A 19,896-nucleotide genomic window follows, 5' to 3' on the forward strand; every position below is an offset into this window, starting at 1 on the left:
ACCAGAACCTGAGAATTCTGTAAATCATTAGTTTTGGCCCCCTGATTCCTCAGTAGAGGTGAGATCAAGCCCCAAGCAGGAGTGGGCATCTTCTCAAGGATGTGAGAACAGTGGGACCTGGTCAGAGAATCCCGTTTTCCCTAAATGCCATGAAATGGGGACACACCTGCCCTGGCAGGTTGAATGGTGTCCCCTTGCTGAAATCGAAGGGCCCATGATGGGCTACTCCATACATGTGGAGGCAGACTGGGGTCAGGGACCAAGGGTCTCTGTACAGTCGGCCTCCTGGGATTCTCAGGGACCAGACAGATGTCCAGTTTTCCACAGGGAACAGGATCTCTACTGACTGCTCCGTCCTACTCCAGTCATCACTTGGGCTACCGTGGCCCTTCAGTCGGAGCAGCGAAGCCACTTTAAGAATAACGCCAGTTGAGCAGGAGGGTGTTTGATTTGGGGCATGAAAATGATCTACTGTCTCCAAAGCAGCCTCTGTGCTTGAGGAAACCACGTCTCTGGGGAAGGGACGGCAGACTCCACCATTCTAAGCTCTCCATATAGGAGGGGGCTTCATCTCCCTGGGTCACTGAGGAAGAACAGTGGGTCCTTGGTCCTGGAGAACACCTAGATGGACCATCCCTCCTGGGGACACTCGGGGCAAAAGGAGGGTGAGGACTCGACAGGACCAGACAGAGAAGGAAATACTTGGGGAGAACCTCAGTGCCTGGACCCTTTGAAGAGGAGGAGAGAAAGTCTCCCTCCAGCCAGCCCTTCAGGGATTCTTCATTTTCCACAACTGCCCAAAGGCCAAGGCTCCCCATTCACTCCTGGACAAGAGACTGTGTGTGTCCAGTGGGTCCCACAGCGACCATCAGGACCCAGCTTAGGCCACAGAGGTGTTTTGATGATTCATGCCAGTCAATTTGTGGATTCGTCCCAGTGGCTCTGCCAGGGCCAGTTTCTGCCCCATCGGGATGGAAAACCCTGAACAGATTTGGGATGTAGAGCAAGAAGGCCACAGGGTTCAGGCCTGAAGTCCCTCTCAGCACAAGGCAGGGCTGAGAGCAAAACCCATGGTCACGTCTGGATTCCCAGACTGGTTACTGCCTCTCTGACCCCAGAAGCTCAGCAGTCGAATGGGTACATTCGGGACAGCACCCACCCTATGGAGCCACCATGGGGATGAAAGAGACAATTGTCTACACAGGGAGCATAGAAGAGGCACCCACTGAGTGCTCAGGGATCACTCTCCTTGGCAGCTGCCCAGAGGCCAGCACAGCCCACACCGTAGCCACTGTCCCCAAGTCAGCATGAAGTGAAGAGAGCAGGTCACACTCACCTGATTCTGATGAATCAGCTGGCCTGGGTTATGCCTCTCGGGTAGAAAACCTTTGAGTACACAGAAGTGCTCACAGACACTACTGTGTGTGTGTAGCCGCTGTAGAACACAGAGGCAGGCCTGAGAGCAGACATGCTAGGCCCAAGTAGCATTCTGAGATCATAGCATGCATCACAATGGGGCCTCGCCTGGGTCAGCAGGGCCCAGAGTCAGAGTCCTCCACTACCTGAGGCATCAACACACCTTTGTGCAATGTGTCTGTGCACCTGGGTGCTCATGTGTATGTGGGTAAATGTATCTGTGCACATGTATGTTGCTTCTCTGGCCAGGCCTGGCCACCCCACTCATGTGTGCACCCAGTTCCTCATCACTGTCACCCCTGGGGCCCAGGGCCAGCATCAGAGCATCCACGGGTGCTCCCTGACCTCAGTCCTCCCTGCCCAGGGTGGTCTTGGGCTACACATAGGTGGAGGAAAATGACTGCTGCTGTTGAATCTCAGAGTCAAAATGCTAATACTATTACCTAATGGACTTTTTAGTGTCTCTAATGGCCTTAAAATACTATCTCTAGTGGTATCTCTTTTTTATTTTCGATATTTTAATTGGGTGTTTCTCTCCACAACCCTTGGTTATTCTAGCTAGAGGATCGGGTGGGGAATGTGCCCGGCACACAGTAGGGGCTCACTCTTCTAGACATGTTCTCTGAAATCTGGCTCATCTGTCCTTCCACCCAAGGCCTATGGGATGCCAAATTCCAGGGGACAGAAAGAGCTTGGGACAAAAAGAACATTCAAGGGGCGGGCTTTGACCTGGGCTAAGTCTGCTTGTACCATCCAAAATGGGAGGCTCAGTAACTGAGACAGGGCGTCCAGATGCCCAATGCAGGGTCCTCCTGTTGGACACCTGCTCCCCTGTACTCATTAGCAACCTCACCCATCCTACTCTCAAAGCACCGTTAGCCTTCATATCTGGGAGCTCTGCATCTGTGCATTCAGCCAACAGTGGATGGAAAATATTCAGAAAAGAAATCGGATGCTTATGTCTCAATGAACATGTGCAGACCTTGTCCTCATGATCATTCCCTAGACAATACAGTAACACAACCATTTATGTAGCATCTGCATTGTATTACGTATGATAACTAATCTAGAGATGGTCTAATGTATACGGGAGGATGTGCATAGGTCATATGTAAACGCTAGGCCATGTTATATCAGAGACTTGGTCATCCATGGATTTTGGAATCCCCGGGGACCCTAGAACTAATCCTCCATGGATACCAGGGGATGACTGTATACACTCACTCAAGAAGGCCCAGTTTAGGACAGACAGGGACATCCTCCCTGGACTACTGTCCATTCATCCATCCATTCATCTATTGGCCCAAGGACAGCCCTAGCAAGGGAAGATGAGAAAAAAGACTGGCTCATATCGTCCAGCTTTGAGGTATTGGAACAAGTCACACCAGCATGAGGATAGGGGGTCAGTTTCCTCCAGAATTCAGAGAGTACATCAGGCAGCCTCGGGGTGAGGAAAGGAGCCCGGCCTCTCCAGCAGCCACACAGGCCCCCAGTAGGATGGAGCTAGACTGGCCACGTGGATCACTTGGGCCTAATGAGGGGAAAAGCAAGACCAGGGGGCAGAGGAGGAGCATGGGGGCAGCTGGTGGCCTAAGGAGAAGGCGCCTCAGAGAAGGGGTCTACATTAGTTTGTTTTCACACTACTATAAAGAGATACTGGAGACTGGATAACTTATAAAGAGGTTTAATTGACTGGCAGTTCAGGAAACTTACAATCACGGCAGAAGGCAGAGGGGAAGCAGTCACCTTCTTCACACGGCGGCAGGAGGTACTGAGTGGAGAAGGAGGAAGTGCCACATTTTAAAACCATCAGCTGTAATAATCGCAGGACTTTGGGAGGCTGAGGTAGGAGGATCAATTAAGGCTGAGGGCTCAAGACCAGTCTGGCAACATAGTGATAACCTGTCTAAAAAATGTGCTGGACATGGTGGCCTAAACCTGTAGTCCTAGCTACTCAGGAGGCTGAGGCAGGAGGCTTGCTTGGATCTGGGAGGTCGAGGCTGCAGTGAGCTATGATAGTGCCATTGTATTCGAGCCTGGGCCATAGAGTGAGACCTATCTCAAAAAATAAAAAACAGGCCGGGCGTGGTGGCTCATGCCTGTAATCCAAGCACTTTGGAGGCCAAGGTGGGAAGATCACCTGAGGTCGGGAGTTCAAGACCTACCTGACCAACATGGTGAAACCCCATCTAAAAATAATAATAAAAATAAAATAAAATAATAAAAATAAAAAACAAAAAAAAAGTCAATTAAAGGAAAAAAAGCATAGTCATAGACATAGTACATAGATTAACGAAGCATGATAGAAAGTCTGGAATGAGACATAAATGTATATATTAACTTAGCACATGATAAAAATGTATTGTTCTATCTTTTTTTTTTTTTTGAGACAGAGTCTCACTCTGTCACCCACACTAGAGTGAAATGGCGTTATCTCACTGGCTGCAACTTCTGCCTCCCAAGTTCAAGTAATTCTCCTCCCTCACCATCCCAAGTATCTGGGACTACAAGTGTGTGTCACCACACCTGGCTAATTTTTTTGTTTAGTAGAGATGGGGTTTCATCGTGTTAGCCAGGATGGTCTCCATCTGCTGACCTCATGATCCACCCTCCTCAGCCTCCCAAATTGCTGGGATTACAGGTGTAAGCCACTATGCCCAGCTAATAAAGATATCTTTTTGTTTCCTTTTCTTTTTTTTTTTTTTGAGACAGAGTCTTGTTCTGTCACCCAGGCTTGAGTGCAGTGGCACAATCTCGGCTTACTGCAACCTCTGCCTCCCGGGTTCAAGTGATTCCTCTGCCTCAGCCTCCCGATTAGCTGGGACTGCAGGCATGTGCCACCATGCCCAGCTAATTTTTTGTAGTTTAGCAGAGTCAGGGTTTCAGTGGGTTAGCCAGATGGTCTCGATCTGCTGATCTCGTGATCCACCCGCTTGGGCCTCCCAAAGTGCTGGGATTATACTCGGGAGCTACCACACCCAGCCACAGAGATGCATTTTTCAAATCAAGAGATTAGGACGATTGAGTAACCATCTGGGGAAAAAAATCAGATTCCTACCTCCCACCTTACTACGATAGATTCGGATGGATCAGAGATTTAAATGTTTTTTAAAACCCACAAAATCCATAAAAAGTCTTAGAAAAAGTATGGGAGAAGGCTGTTACAATTTTAGAAAGAGAAGTTTTTCTAAAAATAAAAGAAGTTTAAAATTTCAAATGTAAAGTGTAAATATACAAGAAAAGATATTGATAAATGAACTGCCTAAAAATAATTTTAAAACAATTTGCATAAGAAAACCACCAAAGGGCTGGGCACAGTGGCTCACACCTATAATCCCAGCACTTTGGGAGGCTTAGGTGGGTGGATCATTTGAGACCAGGAGTTCAAGACCAGCCTGGCCAACACGGTAAAACCCCATCTCTACTAAAAATACAAAAATTTGCGGGGTGATAGTGGTGTGCGCCTGTAATCCCAGCTACTCGGGAGGCTGAGGCAGGAGAATGGCTTGAGCCTGGGAGGTGGAGGTAGCTTTCTACAAGGAGGAGAAAGAAGAACAAGCCCAAAGGAAAAAAACAACAGGACAAGTGATGTGTGCATAGTGTAATCTGAAAGGGGAACAGATAAGGCCTTGGAAAAGATGGCCAAGTCCAGAGGGTGCGAGCCCATGGCAGGCTGTGGCACCCCTCACCTCATACTTCTCAAAGTAGACGTTGCCCAGGTGCAGGATGGAGGCCAGGATGCAGAAGATGCTGTCCTGGTCCTCCCTGCTGAAGCTCAGCACCTCCAGGGCAGCCAGGAGTCAGCGAAAGTCATTGCATCGCTCTTTCCTGCAATCTCACAGTTCCCACCCTGAGTGAGGACAAAGGCTGAGGGTCACGGAGCTTGGGGGGCACTGCAGAGCCCTCCGGGTCCTGATCTGCCCTAACCAGCAGTGTGGCTTGAGCTGGTCACTCAAGCTCTCATTCCACTCTCATGGGCACAGAGGCTCTGAGCAGGGCTGAGGATGGGATTCATGGATTCTAAGTGCAATGTGTGGCAGGGGTTGTCACTTGCTGATCTTTGCAGCTGCCCAGTGATAATAATGAAAAGAATAGTCAGTGTTTACTGAGCATGTCCTGCACACCAGGCCCTGTGCTAAGCTCTTTACCTGCATTTCCTCATCTAAGCCTCACTACATCCCTGCAAAGTGGTACTATGTTGGCCCCATTTCACAGATGAGGAAACTGAGGCACAGCGAGGGGAAGTGTAGTCACTCTAGGCTGGTTGGTTCTGATCCAGGTTCCAGAGAAATGAAGTCAGGTAGGCCTTTCCTGCTTCTGCTTTGGACCCAGAAAATTCCTGGTCCCCGTTACTGTGATGAGATGTCTTAAATCCAAACTCACCCTCCCCAAATCTCCATCACCTTCACATTCCATCACTCACAACTGGGCTCCCTCGGCCCACCCAGGGGTGTCGGGGTGGGAGTACCAGGGCTGGGGGCCTTCAGATGCCTGCTGGCACTCACCTGGTTCAGATAGTAGTAGGTCTCGGCCTCCTGCAGGCTGAAGGCCTGCCGGGGCTGGGGAGGCAACCCGGCCAGCAACTCATAGAAGATGGGGTAATTCCTCTCGTTTTTGGCCTGTAGAGTGGGTAGTGGGCACAGAGAAGGGAGCCACTTACCTAGGTGATCCCCAGGCACACACACAGGTCCAAGCCCATAAATGCACATCACACAAGGGACCGCAGATGAGAACACGTGCCTCTGTGATGAGTGGGGCTCCCAGCCTGGTGTCAGCTGGGGTGAAGGCAGAAGCAGAGGTGTCCTGGTATGATTGAAGGTTGAGAGGGTTCTGGTTTTCAGGATTTCATTTGCTTAGGAGAAAGAAGAGAAAAGGGGGCCGTCTTCTCTTGTGGGTACCAGCCACACACACCTACATGTGTGTGCACATGCATGTATGTCCATAGCCCACATGTGCACACACAGAGCTTCCTGATGGCTGAGCACTTCCCGTGCACCAGGCCATGTCCAGGCCCTTGGGACATGGGGGACAAGGCAGAGAAGCCCCTGATCTCATGGAGTTCACCTGCTAGCTAGGGAGACAGACACTCAGCAAATCACTGGTTAAAACATAAAATATATTAGATGGGGGAAACTACACTGGAGAAAAATCAGGCAGTGGACAGGGTGGGGTTCAGATGGGATGGAGAGGGGCTGTGTTTTTAAATGGGGACCTTCCTGCGGGGTGAATTGTAGGGGAGACTTGGAGGAGGTAATGGGTTTAGCCAAGCAGACGCCTGAGGGATAAGTAAGTGCTACTGAGAGAAGGAACAGACGGTGCAAAGGCCCTGGCAGGAGCATGCCTGTGTGCTATGGGGCAGGGAGGAGCCACCGTGGCCAGAGGAGGGCTGGGGAGGGGAGGTCGCAGGCTCACATGTATACATGTATTCAGTCATTCATTTGACATCTATCCAGCCCCATCAGGGGCCAGGCTCTGAGTATCTGTGCCTCCCACCCGCACCCTGCCCAATGCACAAGCCTGGGAGAGCCTGAAACACGATGCTGGATTTCTCAAGCAGGTACTGGGAGGTTATGGCACCAGAGATCACACTCCTGGTGTGGGGTGCACAGTCAGCTCTCAGCAGGGGAAGGAGGGCTGGTGTTGATTCACAGGGGCTTGGTGGGACATAGAAGGCACTGCAAGGCCTTTGGGAGGCCCTCCACTGTCCCCACTTACCCTTCCAGAAAGATCTCTAGGAACTTCCCGAAGCGGCTGGAGTTGTCGTTCCTGACGGTTTTGGCATTACCGAAGGACTCCAAGAGGGATATTGCCTCCAGGATCTGGACTCTAGAAGGATATGTGGGGATTGAGGGGCTAAGCTCTGTTCTGGGGGCTTGGGGGGGGCACAGCTGGGGATACCCAGACACAAGCCTTCCCAAGAACCTCCCTTTATGAGGGGTGACCAGAGGTGGGCTCTCTAGAGAATCCTGTGGTCTCTCCAGTGCCCCCAAGTGGCCCCCACCCCATGCTGCCCAACTCCCACACAGCAAGCCCAGTGCTTCTCTTCTCCCAGCCTTCCAGCCTCCATGGCCCCCACGGCAGCCCCTGACCACAAGCCCTAGCCCCACCCAGGACAGGCCTTTGGATGTCCCTTTCTGCCTGTCCCTCCACCCACACAGGAGCAGGCACATCCACATGCATTTTCCTGGACACACACACACACACACACACACTCTCTCTCTCTCTCTCTCTCTCTCTCTCTCTCTCTCTCTGAGTACCTTTATCTTCAAGAGCACCCAGGAGGGAGGAGAAAGAGAGAGACAAGAACAGAATACATCACTAGCAGGACTGACCACCTCTCTCTCCAGGAGACCAGATCCCTCAGCCAGGGAGGGACTGGCAAAAACCTGTGAGGCTCCGAGATCCCAGGAGTCTGAGCTTCAGGACTGCCATGGGGTCTCCAAGGTATAAAAATATGCTGGTTCTGCCTTCCAAAAGGCTCTGGGGATGTCCTCTTGTCCCCACTCCCATGGCCACCAGCAGCAGGATCCCCTGAATCTCCTCCCTGACCTTCCCCACTGTTCCCTGACACCCAGGCCCACTCCTGCCTCTGGGCACTTGCATCTCCTGTTGCCTCTGCTTGGAAGCCACAGCTCCCACGTACCTGTATGGCCTCCCACCTCACCTCTCACAGGAAGACCACAGAATTCTTTCCCTGGCAGCCCTCAGCCCCATTGGCAAACTCTATTTTCTTGGGTATTGTCTGTCTCTCCACTAGAATGTCAAATCCCACAGGCACAGATCAACTATTTGCACATCTCTGAGTTCCCAGCGTCTACACAAACCTGGCACTTAGTAGGCCCTTTAAAAATATCTGCTAAAGGGATGGAAAAAGGAAGAGCATCCCATGGGCAGAGCTGCCCAGGGGCAACCATGGCTGATCACAAGCTCCCTCCTGTTTAAGCACCTACTGTATGTGAGACACATTGCCCTGATGATGCCATTGTTAACAATCCCATGAGGTAGGTACTAATATCACCCTGGTTTTGCATATTAGGAAACTGAAGCTTAGAGAGGTGAAATGACATGCCCAGGGACTCCAGCATCCACTCGAGTGATGAGCATGGGCCTAGTGTATACATGGTTCTTTCTTCAGCTGAGTCACTGCCTCAGGAGAATCTTTTAGGGAGGAAGCAAAGGAGGTCCAGTCACCACAGAAACAATACCTGTAATTTTGGGGATGGAACCAGTTCTCTCTGTTCACAGGCACCATCCAATTTAGTCCAGGAAATACTGCACCCATTGTATAAAGGGCACACTGGGGTCCAGAGAGGGATGGAGGCTGGCTGTGAGTTCTCAGTGAGTCAAGGTCTGCCTGGGCTTTACTGTGTAATATCCCTTAGTCTGGGAAGTCCTGGAGGATAGGTTGGCTGCTTCTCTGTTCCTGATGCCCAGCATACAGCAGGGCATAAAGCCAGCAGATAGAGTTGGTGAACATCAGAGGGGTGGAACCTGTGGCCCAGGCCTCTGCCAGTCAGGGCAGAGCATTCCCCAAGCTCCAGGATTGGTTCCAGTGAGGACATATGACCAAAACTTGCCCAGTGACATGGAGCGCTGAGCCTTTTTCTGAAATGTTGGGAGGGTTGATCATCTTGCAAACCAATGGAAGACAGGGGGAGGATGATGCCCATATATGGGGGAGGGTAGATTAGGAGACATTAAGATTCTGGATCCAGCCATGCCAAAAACTGACCCTAGAACTGGACTGTTTGATTATCTGAGCAAGGGAGAGCCATGTCTAGGAAAGGAGCCCCATGGTCATCACAGCTGGCAGGCATATGCCTGGCACACAGAACGCCCAGACTCATCCACGTCCACAGCTCCATCCATCCTCCCTGACGCTCACTGCCATGGACTGCAAATCGCAGCTCCTGCACCACCTCACTCCTCCCTTCTTAGGCCTCAGTGCTCCATCTATAAATGGATGCACATGTACCTACCTCCCAGGGTTGCCGTTAAACTCTGGTGTGACAATAACTGAAGGAACCCAGCACTGTGCCTGGCCACAGGAGGTGCACAGGGCACACTCATTTCTTTCCCTGCCTACCTAACCACTCGTTTCAAATGCCTGACCTGAAAGGCTTTGAAAACTCTGCTTGGAGCAAGGGATGATCTGATTGGTCATCAGGAGGCCTGGGCTCGGATGGAAGAGGCTGGCAGGCCAAGACAGGCATCAGAGGGGGCCAGGCCAGGCTAGAACCTGACCCCAAAGCCTGCGCAGCCCCCACCAATGCCCCCAGGATCATCTTGCTGGGCTGGCCACTGGCTGGGACATTGTGGCCATGTGCAAACTTTTGTGGACCCCAGGGTCAGGGAAGTCTGAGTCTGTGGTCCTAGAGTCTGAGCTGGCAGGCCAGCCCCACCTTCTCCTGAGCTCCAGACTGGTGGTGCATCCATCACCTCCCTGCCATCTCTGTGCAGATGCCTAGCAGACACCTCTTCTCAACAAACCTGCTCCTCTTCTCCACTGACCAGCCTGCCTCTGTGCTGCCTGTGGCTCAGGCTGAATGTCTGGGGTCGCCTCCGACAGTTCTCTCTCACACCCCAGTCTGTCTTCTGGCTTTGACCTGCTTGCACCTGCACCTGGACTCAACCTGCTTGCACCTCAGGGCCTTTGCAGGCGCTCCTCCCTCTGCCTCTTCATTGTTCCCCTAGACATTCCCAGAGCCCACTCCCTTGCCTTTTAGTACAGCCTACCCTGACCACCACACTTATGACTATGACTCCCAACACTCCCCACCTTTCTTATTAATGAGAGCTTGTTATGTTGCTCAGGTTGGCCTTGAACTCATAGCCTCTCCTCCTCAAGTGCCAAGACAACTGGCCGGAGCCACCGTGGCTCCCATACTCCCCACCTTTCTCTCCACTTTTTTCCTTCACAGCTCACCACCAACCCTTTCACCTACACATAATTTACTTATGTAAGTGTATATGTATTTTTCGTTCTACTTCCATCGCTAGAATGAAGTTCCCACGAGGGTCTGAACATTTGCCTGAGTTGCTGCTACCCCTCCCAAATGCCTAGCCTTGGCGTGGCACACAGTAAGTCCTCAGTAAATCTTTACTGAGGGAATGGATGGGATTCTACCATTCTCAGGCTCAGAGGGCTTAGCACCATCCTTTTCAGCAAAGCTCCAATCCTGCAGACCCTGGCCTGGCATCTACTGCCTTCCCCACCCCACCCCTAATCCACACACAGGCCTGCCCTGCCTCTTCACTCCTAGGGGGCTGCATAGCTTCTGAGTGTGAGACTATGGCGGCCCGAGAGCCATGACCAGGAAGGTGAGGCCAGGTGGGAGAGATGGGATGACTCCCCTTCCCTATGTGATCTTCCCTCTGAAGTGGCCCCAGAGGGCTGGAAACAGGAGCTGCCACAGAAACACAGGCAGGCAGAAACTCCCACCCCTCAGGCACACCCCTGGGACACGTGGCAGAAAGAACAGTCCTGGGCAAGGCCCCCTTCTGGAACTCAGCCTCCCCATATTCCTAGTGGTCCAAAGAGCCTTGCCTCTTGGGGAGCACACGAGGTGTGCTTATCAAAGGGTTCTCAGCCTAGGGTCCTGGGGAGACAGGTGGACTCACCTGCTGCATGACATCCCGTTTCTGGTTCATGGCTGCCAGATAGTGCAGAATCAGCTTGGTTGCCTCAGTTTTCCCAGAGCCGCTCTCTCCACTGACCAAGCAAAGGGGCAGAGTGAGCTCTAACCTTTCACTGCTTCTTCTGGGACACCCCAACCCTCACCATGAAGCAGGAAGATGTGTGTGGTGGGCCAACCCAGAGGTGCCAAGCAATCTTCCAAGGTCCCACAGCAGTTCTGGCCAGATTCAGGCCTGTTACCTGAAGTCCCGCATTTATCCCCCACGTTAAGACAGCCCGCTCACCTGATGATTATGCACTGGTTCTGTTTGGCATAGAGCATTTTGGCAAAGGTGAGATTTGCAATCACAAAGAGGTGCCTGGGAGACAGGTTATTATAGCCAGCCCCTGCCTCTAAGCTCCCAAACCTCCCAGGGATTGGGCGGGGAGCATCGGTAACCAGCCAAATAGCCAATCCTGCCCACCCCTCACCCTGTTGGGGGACTGCTCCCACCCCCATCCTGGTCTGAACCACAGTGGCCTCCAACCTGTGGCTGTGGCCCCACCTGGGGACTGTCAGGTTGAGTAGGTGGGCTGTCTTTCCCCATTATCTCTGACTCATGGCTGAGATGCAGCCAAGATGCAGGCTCCCAGAGTAGGGGAAAGAGGGGCCCAAGAGACCCCAGGGCAGGTCTCCCCCAGACACTTACAGGGGATTCTCTCCCAGGGCCCGCCCATTGTACTGCTGCACCTGCTCCAGCCCGTAGATTCTGAATATTTGGTTTGGGTTCACTGACACTAGGATGCTCCTGATGTATGTCTGCTGGGCAGACGGTGGCCTCAGCGCCATGGCTCCTCACAGCCCTCTGTGTCCCTCCCTTCCCTACACTGGAAGCCTGGCTCCCTGTTTCCATCCAGACAGATATCTGGCTACCTGGACTTGGGATTACCATCTAGAGCCCTTTACCAGCTTGCTGGGCTATGTGCTCTAACAGTGGAATCTCAGGCACTGCACCAGGCTGAGCTGGGAGGAGTCTGGGATGAGCAAAGCCCCACAGCCATGATCCTCAGTGGGCTCCTGCCTACTTCATTTGTTCATAGTTGGGTCCAGGCTCCAGGAACTTTTGCCTCCTGTTGAGGGCAAAACTCCACTACCTGGAGTGGGCAGTTGGGGGGCTGAGGGGATCTTTCTGTGGCCAGAGCCCTTCCGAGTGTCCCTGTCTTCCACACTGTGGCTGTGGGCCTCTGTTCCGTCATTCTCAGGTCAGAGGCTCCCTTCCACCCTTCTGGCTGTCCCCACTCTGGAATCTAGGTCTATGGATTCTAGGACTCTGGAAGTTCTCTCTGTCAGGTCCCAGGTGGTAGAGCTGTCACATATTTCCGGATTCCCTGTCTCCAGCTTTCTGCCTCTGGCATCCACCATTCTAAGACTGTGTTTTAAGACTTCATATTTTAGTTCCAGGCTCTGACATTCTATGCTGAATTGACAAAACTCAAGAGTTCAAACCAGAGGCCCCAGGGGCTAGGGCCCAAAGAGAAATCTGTGCATCCCATCCGGCCCCAGGACGCAGCTGCCTTCCTGACCTAGGCCCAGGGCAGGGGAGCCCCAGGCCTTAAGTAGATGAGGCTCTTTTCAAATCTAATCTTGAGGTTGGACAGCACAGTGGTTTCCTGGAGGTCACTGGAAGGGCACAGAGAGAAACTGTCAGTGCCCCCGGGGCTGGCTCCGGCATGGGTCTCCCTCTCCCACTCAGTGCAGTGCCGTGATCAGATAGGCCTGAGTTCAAGTCCTGTTTCTGACACCAACCAGCCAGGAGACCTTAGGCAAATTACTTCACCTTTCTGTGCCTGTTTCTTCATCTGTCCAATGGGTATCATAATCAACAGGTATGACACTCCACTGGGGGGTTGGGAAACACACATAGTCACCGTGATTGGATAATGATGCTGACCTACACACCCTCATGTTTTGAGCACCTCCAATGTGCCAGCATCCTCACGGCAGCCACCCCACTCCCATCTTGTGGATGAGAAACTGAGGTGCAGAGAAGCACAGCGATTTCTCCAAGGTCCACCAGCTGGTGAGTGAGTGGTGGGGCTGGGATTTGAACCAAAGTCCATCTAACTCACAAAGCACACCATGTTTAGTCTTTGTGACACTTCATGACTGAGGCTCTGAAATGTCCTGGGAGGTGAGAGGCAGGTGTAGGAGGAGTTGCTCTGGCTGGAGATGGAGACTGTCTCAGCACCACACCCCCCATGCTCATTCGGGGGAAAATGTGCGGACGCCTGCATATGGACTCACACTCAATGGCATTTCTAGCTCCTACAACTCCCAGACACACAGGTGTTCTTGTAGACCTGTGGGCATGCATGCAGGCCTTTGGGGCCCATCCGGGGGCACAAGGTGTGCAGGCACATGCTCTACCTGTCCACTTGGCACATACATCTGGGTGGACAGCTGGGTCCCCCCCGCCCTGGAGGTCTGGAGAATGGAAGTCCTGACGCCACCTTTGGGCTGCGGGGTCTCCTCTGTGAGCACAGGTCTGTGCACATTGGCAGAGGGTGGGCAAACAACCCTGACCCCCCAGGATGCCACATCTGCTCACATCTCATACACTTGCTTTCATCATTTGGCTGTGGTACACACTCACACACACACTCGGGCACACAGGCCTGCGCAGGATCTGCAAGCACACACGTGTGCACCCTCACCTTTCCAATCCCAGCTGCCCCCTGAGCAGGCGAGGAAAGAGGACACCAGGAGAGAGCCCTGCATGCCTATCGCTGGGCTGCTAAGTAGGGCACAGCGAGTATCAATCACCCTTTCGGCCCTGGTCTCCGGCCCACCCATCTGCCCACGTCTCGCCAGCAGCCGCAGACCCTGAATAAGTCAGCCACTCACGTATTCCAGGGTGAGGAGGGCCCAGGCATCCTTGCCCCTCACCCCTAGGATCCCTGTGCCCCGCTCCTGCAATGCTGCAGCCCACATGGCTTGGGGTACCCGCCGCCGGGGCCAGGGCCCCTGCAGCAGCCATGCTGCCCCAGTTGCCATTGTTGAGTCCTGCTGGCTGACCCTTCCACCAGGAACCGTCTGCAGAGGCTGAGAAGCACCCGCTGCCCCTGCTTGCCCCGCCCAACCCCCTGTGTCCCGGGAGAGGCTCCGGTGACCATGCACCTCCATCAAGGGCCACCCAGCATAAGGCTCGAGTTCCGCCTTGAGTGTGGCAGCCAGACGTGCGCACCCCTCAGAGGGGGCTGCCTGCCCTGCACCTGACATGGGGTTCCAGAAGAACTCCTGGCTCAGTTTTCTCTCTGGCAATGAGGAGACTGGAAGGTTGGACCCTGAGCCCCTCACCCTGACTGATTCCAGAATCCTGCAGCCCAGGAGACTTCAAAGGGCAGTAAAAACCCTGAGGAAAGAGGAGGTTCTAATTTGGGGGAGGGTCAGTAGGAGGCAGGAGGAATAGCACAGACCTGGGTGTGCAGTGGGACAGGATGGGCATCCTGCAGTTTCACATCTGGCTTGGCCAAAATCTCTGAGGGGAATTTAGGGGCCACACTTGTCATCCAGATTGGATCAGGGCAGGGCTGCCCAGGACCTGCAGATGAACAAAGATCCTTCCCCAGAGTGACTTGGAAGCAGTTTCCCATGTCTCTGTCCTGTGCCTGCCTGTGCTGGGCATCCCCTTCTTCAATTCTGCAGAGTTTTGGGAGGCCCAGGCTGTTCTCCCCAACTTCTAGACCCAGAGACTGAGGCCCCTGCAGGCAACAGTTCTCCAAAGTTGCTGCACAAGCTCCTCAGGCTGTTTCTCTTTCCCTGTTTCCTAGGCCAGAACCCACAAACCCTCCCTGTAATCTGTGCCCCCATACCTTGTTCTACCAGCTTGGGGGGCCAACCTCCTCCCAGGACCTGCTAAAGGACAAGCAGGTGGCTCCAGGGCCCAGGTGGCAGGACTAGGGGTAGCAGTGGCCAGGGTCCATGGGCCTCTGCCCACAGCCAGAGGCAGGACAAGCGAAGACTCCAGGCTCTCAGCTTGGGGTCCTGGGCTGGCTGGACTTGAGGCTTCAGGGTTGCAGGCCCAACTCGCTGGAAAGAGCTCAGCTTCTGCACTCGAGGCATGACCACGGCTAAAAGCCCAGGGCCTGCCTGGTGGTGCTCGTCCCCCTTGGGCAGGGGCTCTGGGGCCCTGGTGGGCACCAAGGGGCTTGGGGCTTGGGGCAGTGTCCCCCAGCAGTGCCATGATGGCTGTGTGGCCCTGGTCTGGTCACAGCCAGTGGGTATGAGAGGCTGGGCCTTATTATCTTTTGCTTTGGGAGGACTTCCTTGGGAGGTCTGACATCCTTGGGAGGTGTTGGGGTTGGAGGCTTGGTCTCTGCTGTCAGCTGGGGGTCCCCCAGGGTGGTCTCTTCTTCAGGCTTCTCAGGGCTTGGGCCAGCCGACTTGTTGAACTGTCCAGGCCCTGGTGTCTTCCCAGGAAGACGCTGGTCATATCAGCACGTGAGTCCTTCAGCCTAGAGAGTGGGGGACGGCACAGGGCTCACATGCTGGAGAAAGGGGTTTCCAGCACAGGGCCTGGTCTGGAAAAGCCTCGCGGCTGCCTGCACCTCCTGGCAAGGGGGATGGTGGGCGTTGGGTGCTAGGCATGTCCACGTCCGAGCTGGGGGCCAGCGGAGGCACGGTCCAGGGCATCTCTGAGTCCTCGGGTTTTCCCGGGCTCTCCCGCTGCTCCAGGGGCGCCCGCCAGGCCCCGGCCCCAGGCGGTTGGTGGAAGGGCGGGCGCACTCTCGGATTCACAGCTGGAGTGGGTGGCTCGCTGAGGCACAGCCATGTGTACGGGAGGCCGGAGGGCAGGTTGAGGGAGCGGCGCCGCTAGCTGTGGCCTAGCACCAGGGGTGGTGACGGCGACCTGGGCGAGCCTGGTGGGCCCAGGCGCCCGGAAATTCGGTGTGAGGCTGGGGGCTCCTGCAGCAAGTGGGGCCGGCGGGCCGAGGGCGGGAAGGGCGGCTGGTAGGGACCCGCGCGCATGGACAGTTGAGGCGACAGAGGCACCAAGGGCGAGCGGTAGCTGGGGCCCGGCAGGCTCCTCAGCGAGGGCTGGGGCGAGGCCAGCGGGGACCAGGCCCGCCTCCGCGACGCCCGTGTGGAGGCCACCGGGAAGCGGAAGGCCGCCCCTTGCCGGTGGGAGCCCCGGAACGAAGGTCGGGGCCCGGGGAAGGCCAGTAGGTCGGGGGGCACCTCCGGGCTCACGGCAGGGGGCTCCAGGAACGGCCACCAGCTGGCCTGCGGCGCAGGGGGCACAAGCGCTGGGGCGGCCCAGGGCGGCGGGTGGCGGCGGAGGGAGCAGTAGGACGAGGCCGGCCGGGGCAGGCCCGAGAGCGCCCGGGAGAGGGGCGGCGCGGGCGGGGACCCGGCAGTGGGGGGCCGCGGGGGCGCGCGCGGGGCGAGGAGCCGGCTCCAGTGAAAGAGGGTCCTGGACGAGGGCGCGGGCGCGGTGACGGGAGGGCAGCGCGTGTCGTTGCCGCTGTGAGCGCGCGGCTGGGCTCTCCTCAGCACCATAGGTGTGCTGGGCCGCTCGGGGTCCATGCCAGCTAGCTTGTAGCCGAAGCGTTTGTAGGCCGCCTCCCTGACCGTGGGTCCGCCCGCCCGGGCCTTCCGGCTGCCCAACTCATGGGATAGGCTTCTTCCCCGACAGCGTCTTCTTGAGGAACCGCGCCAGCGAGGTGGCGGGCCGAAGCGCGGGGCAGCCAAACTCAGGGCCAAAGCCCAGACCTCGGTGGGCGCCGAAGGCCGACAGCGCGCGCTGGAGGTTGCGCTGGCGCGGCGTGAGGAAGCCCTGGAAAGGGTGGCCATAGGGCACGGTGGGCACTAGGGCAGCTCTTCCTCATCCTCCTCTTCGTCTGCATTTCCCAATGGCAGCGGAATATCCAGAGAGGGTGGCAGGGGCACCTCCAGCTTCTCCTTCCCAAACAGCTTCACCTGGGGCCGTGGGAAGAGGCGGAACTTGCGGATGAGGGACAGCTTGGACCTGGCGGGCTTGTCCATGCCTTGCTGCTCGAAGAAGGTAGCGCTGGGCAGGCGGAAGGAGGTGCCCTGACGCTCCCCACCCGCGTCCTCGGGCTCCTCCAGCTCGGCGATGTCATCCATGGGGTGGGCATAAGGGTTGTGGGGCGACGGGATGGGCGGTGGTACCCAGGGGTACACAAGGGCCGAGGCCGACTCCTCCGGGTAAAAATAGGGCACCTCAGGGGGGTAGATGGCCTCGTCCCCACCTCCATAGACACCTTCGGCATAGGGGACCGTGTAGGGGACCCCGTAGGGATCAAAGTAGGGTACGTCGTAGCGAGTGTGGTACGGGAGGTCATAGGGCGAGTAGGGTGCGTAAGGCGCATAGGGATCCAGGTAGTAGCCGTGTGGGTGCGCCTCGCCCTCGTACTCATCGTGGTAGCTGTAAGGAGACAGTATCTGATGGGGGCGCATATGGGGGTTCGTAACGTCGTAGACGTAGCTGTAGCCATAGGTGTAGGTGTGCTCCGGATCAAAGGAGCCACTGTTAATAGCCCGAGTGGCAGTAGTCATAGGGGTCCTCGGGCGGGTATCCATAGTAGTGGTCACCTTAGGGTGGCCGGGTCAGTCTGTAGGGGCCAAGGCCCGCCACATAGGGCTCCTGCTCCTCGTAGCGGTGGAGCGACTGCCGGTCATAGCAGTCCTGTCATCACAGAGGTAGTCATAATACTCGCCCAGGTCCTGGAAGCCCTCAAGCCCAAACAGCGACTTGCAGGAACCAGAGTGATGGAATGGAGCCTCGTCTTCGAAGGGCAGGAAGCCCAGGGGCTCGCCCGACGCATAGATGCTGCGGCTGCAGGGGAACCTCCGGAGTCAGACCCCGGGCCGCAGGATCTCGGCACCCAACGGGAAGGGCAGCTTCGGGAGCCCACGCAGGAGCCCAAGCACTGCAGCCAGGCATCCACCGTGGCCTGCTCGCTGCCCAACTCCTCGGCCTTCTTGAGGAGGAACTTCTTGGTGAGCAGTTGATGGCGGTGGATGCCTTGCTGAGTGACCGGGCGCGTGGCTGGAGGCGGCCGTAGCCACGGCGGCCGGGGAAGCAGATCACCATAAAGGACAGCTTCTTGCCCTTCATTGCCCGCTTCTTCTTGCCCATGCGCATCTGCGTCATGAGTTTTGACGTGGACTTGAGCACGGTGCGGGCCTTCTTCTTGCGCTTGATCTTCTGGGAGCCGGTGTGGGGTTCCGAAAAAGGCCAAGACGCTGCGGAACTAGTCCTTCTTGGAGATCTTGGGTGTGCGGTCGCAGAAGCCCATGAACAGCTGCAACATCCCCTTCAGGCTCAGTGTGGGCTTCTCAGGCTCTGGCGCCCTCTTCCATTTCTTGACTTTCTTCTCATCTTCCTCCACCATGGTGGCTGCCTGGCCTGCTCCCTGCCGGGCCTGGGGCCAGTGTCACGGGCTCAGGGACTTGGAGACCCGGGGACCTGTTCTGTCTCCTGCCTGCAGCTGGACACGCGGCCTCCTCAGGCTGGAAGCAGACCGGACTGGCCCAGGGTGGCATGGGGAGGGCTGGGCCAGGATTCCGGGAGGGCGGATCCATAATTCATCTCCTCTAGAGCCGCCTTGGGTTTCACCCTAGAGCAGTGGCGGTAAGTGTGTGGGTGTTGTTTACCGGGATGGGGAAGCCTGATTGTGAGGCCTGTGCTGGGCAGGACATTCTGGCCTTGTAGTCATCATGGGAACATCAGTGCTGGTCCTGGTCAGGCCCTCCCTGGACCACAGCTGGCTCAATCCCCTGAAGAGAGCCTTTGGGTCACTTCGGCTTCATAGAGGAAGACATTGAGCCACAGAGATGGGATGCCACCTGTCCTAAATCACCAGCACACCTGCAACTGGGCCACAAGTGGGGCGTAGAGTGGGATGGTCAAAGCCCACCAAGTCATCTTGGAGAACCTTGGACCCTCTAGTTCCTGGGAAAGGGAGGAGGAGAATGGGCAGAGCAGGTGCTGGGCTTTGGTCAGTGTAATGGGAGCTGCCTGGGTCTCAGGAGCTGAATAATACATGAGCAGCAGAGCCGGGCCGCTGGCTCAGAAGGCACAGCAAGGAAGGATGTTTCAGTGGAACTCCACTTCTGTGTGTGTGTGGGGAAGGGGTGTAGAGGGGCAGAAATGGAGGGTGAGTCAGGCCTGGCTCTGACTCTAGACTCTGTCACTAACTGGCTGTGTGGGCCAAGGAAAGCCCTTTGTCCTCTTTGGTGCTCAGTTCCCTCTGAAGAATGGGAGTAATAAGCTATACTCATCTCCTTCAGCAAAAAGGAGCAAGACCTGATGGAGCTACTGGGTAACTGGAGATGCCTCCTGCTGGCACCTGTCTGGGGTCCCTACTTACCCCTGTCCTCTCCCCTTACTTTCTGCCCTGGCTGAGTAGGCTGCGGCCATGTGGTTTCTGCCTTCTCTGGGCAGAGCTGTTTGCTTCATATGGCCTGACCTAAGGCTGCATGTCTGAAGTCTGGTTGGTGACCAATCTAATTCACTTTTGAGAACCTGCACTAAAAGAGGTAGGGGGTGGGAGAAACGGCAGGCCATCGGGGGTGGGGCGTGGCAGCTCTGAGACCTGAAGCCTCAGAACCATCTCTCCTCCTCTTCCTCCTCCCTGTTCTCAAGAGGGACCTCAAATGACATCAGACTCACCACTTGCTGAACTCCAGTTCAGTGTTTTGGTCCCAGAGCTAAATCTTTGGTTGTTTAAGGTTTAGCATAAGAGACCCCAGAGCAGCAAGGTTCTGGCCCTGGTTTTGCCACTTGCCAGGTCCACGCCCTCAGATCAGTGGTCTCAGAGCCTCAGTGTGCTCAGCT

General features: G+C 55.6%; 1 pseudogene across 1 annotated transcript; it reads right to left on the bottom strand.

Annotated features, from left to right (window-relative positions):
- Positions 1 to 3,095: 3,095 nt before the first annotated feature.
- Positions 3,096 to 18,800, bottom strand: LOC118153682 (unconventional myosin-XV pseudogene; annotated as a pseudogene). The gene is made up of 4 exons (XR_013535456.1): positions 11,038 to 18,800; positions 7,132 to 7,242; positions 5,922 to 6,035; positions 3,096 to 3,187 (listed from the first exon to the last, which is right to left on the bottom strand). The product of XR_013535456.1 is annotated as an unconventional myosin-XV pseudogene (transcript).
- Between the last annotated feature and the right edge of the window lie 1,096 nt (positions 18,801 to 19,896).

This window comes from Callithrix jacchus, chromosome 5 (genome assembly GCF_049354715.1).
Source record: "Callithrix jacchus isolate 240 chromosome 5, calJac240_pri, whole genome shotgun sequence".
NCBI lineage: Eukaryota > Metazoa > Chordata > Mammalia > Primates > Cebidae > Callithrix > Callithrix jacchus.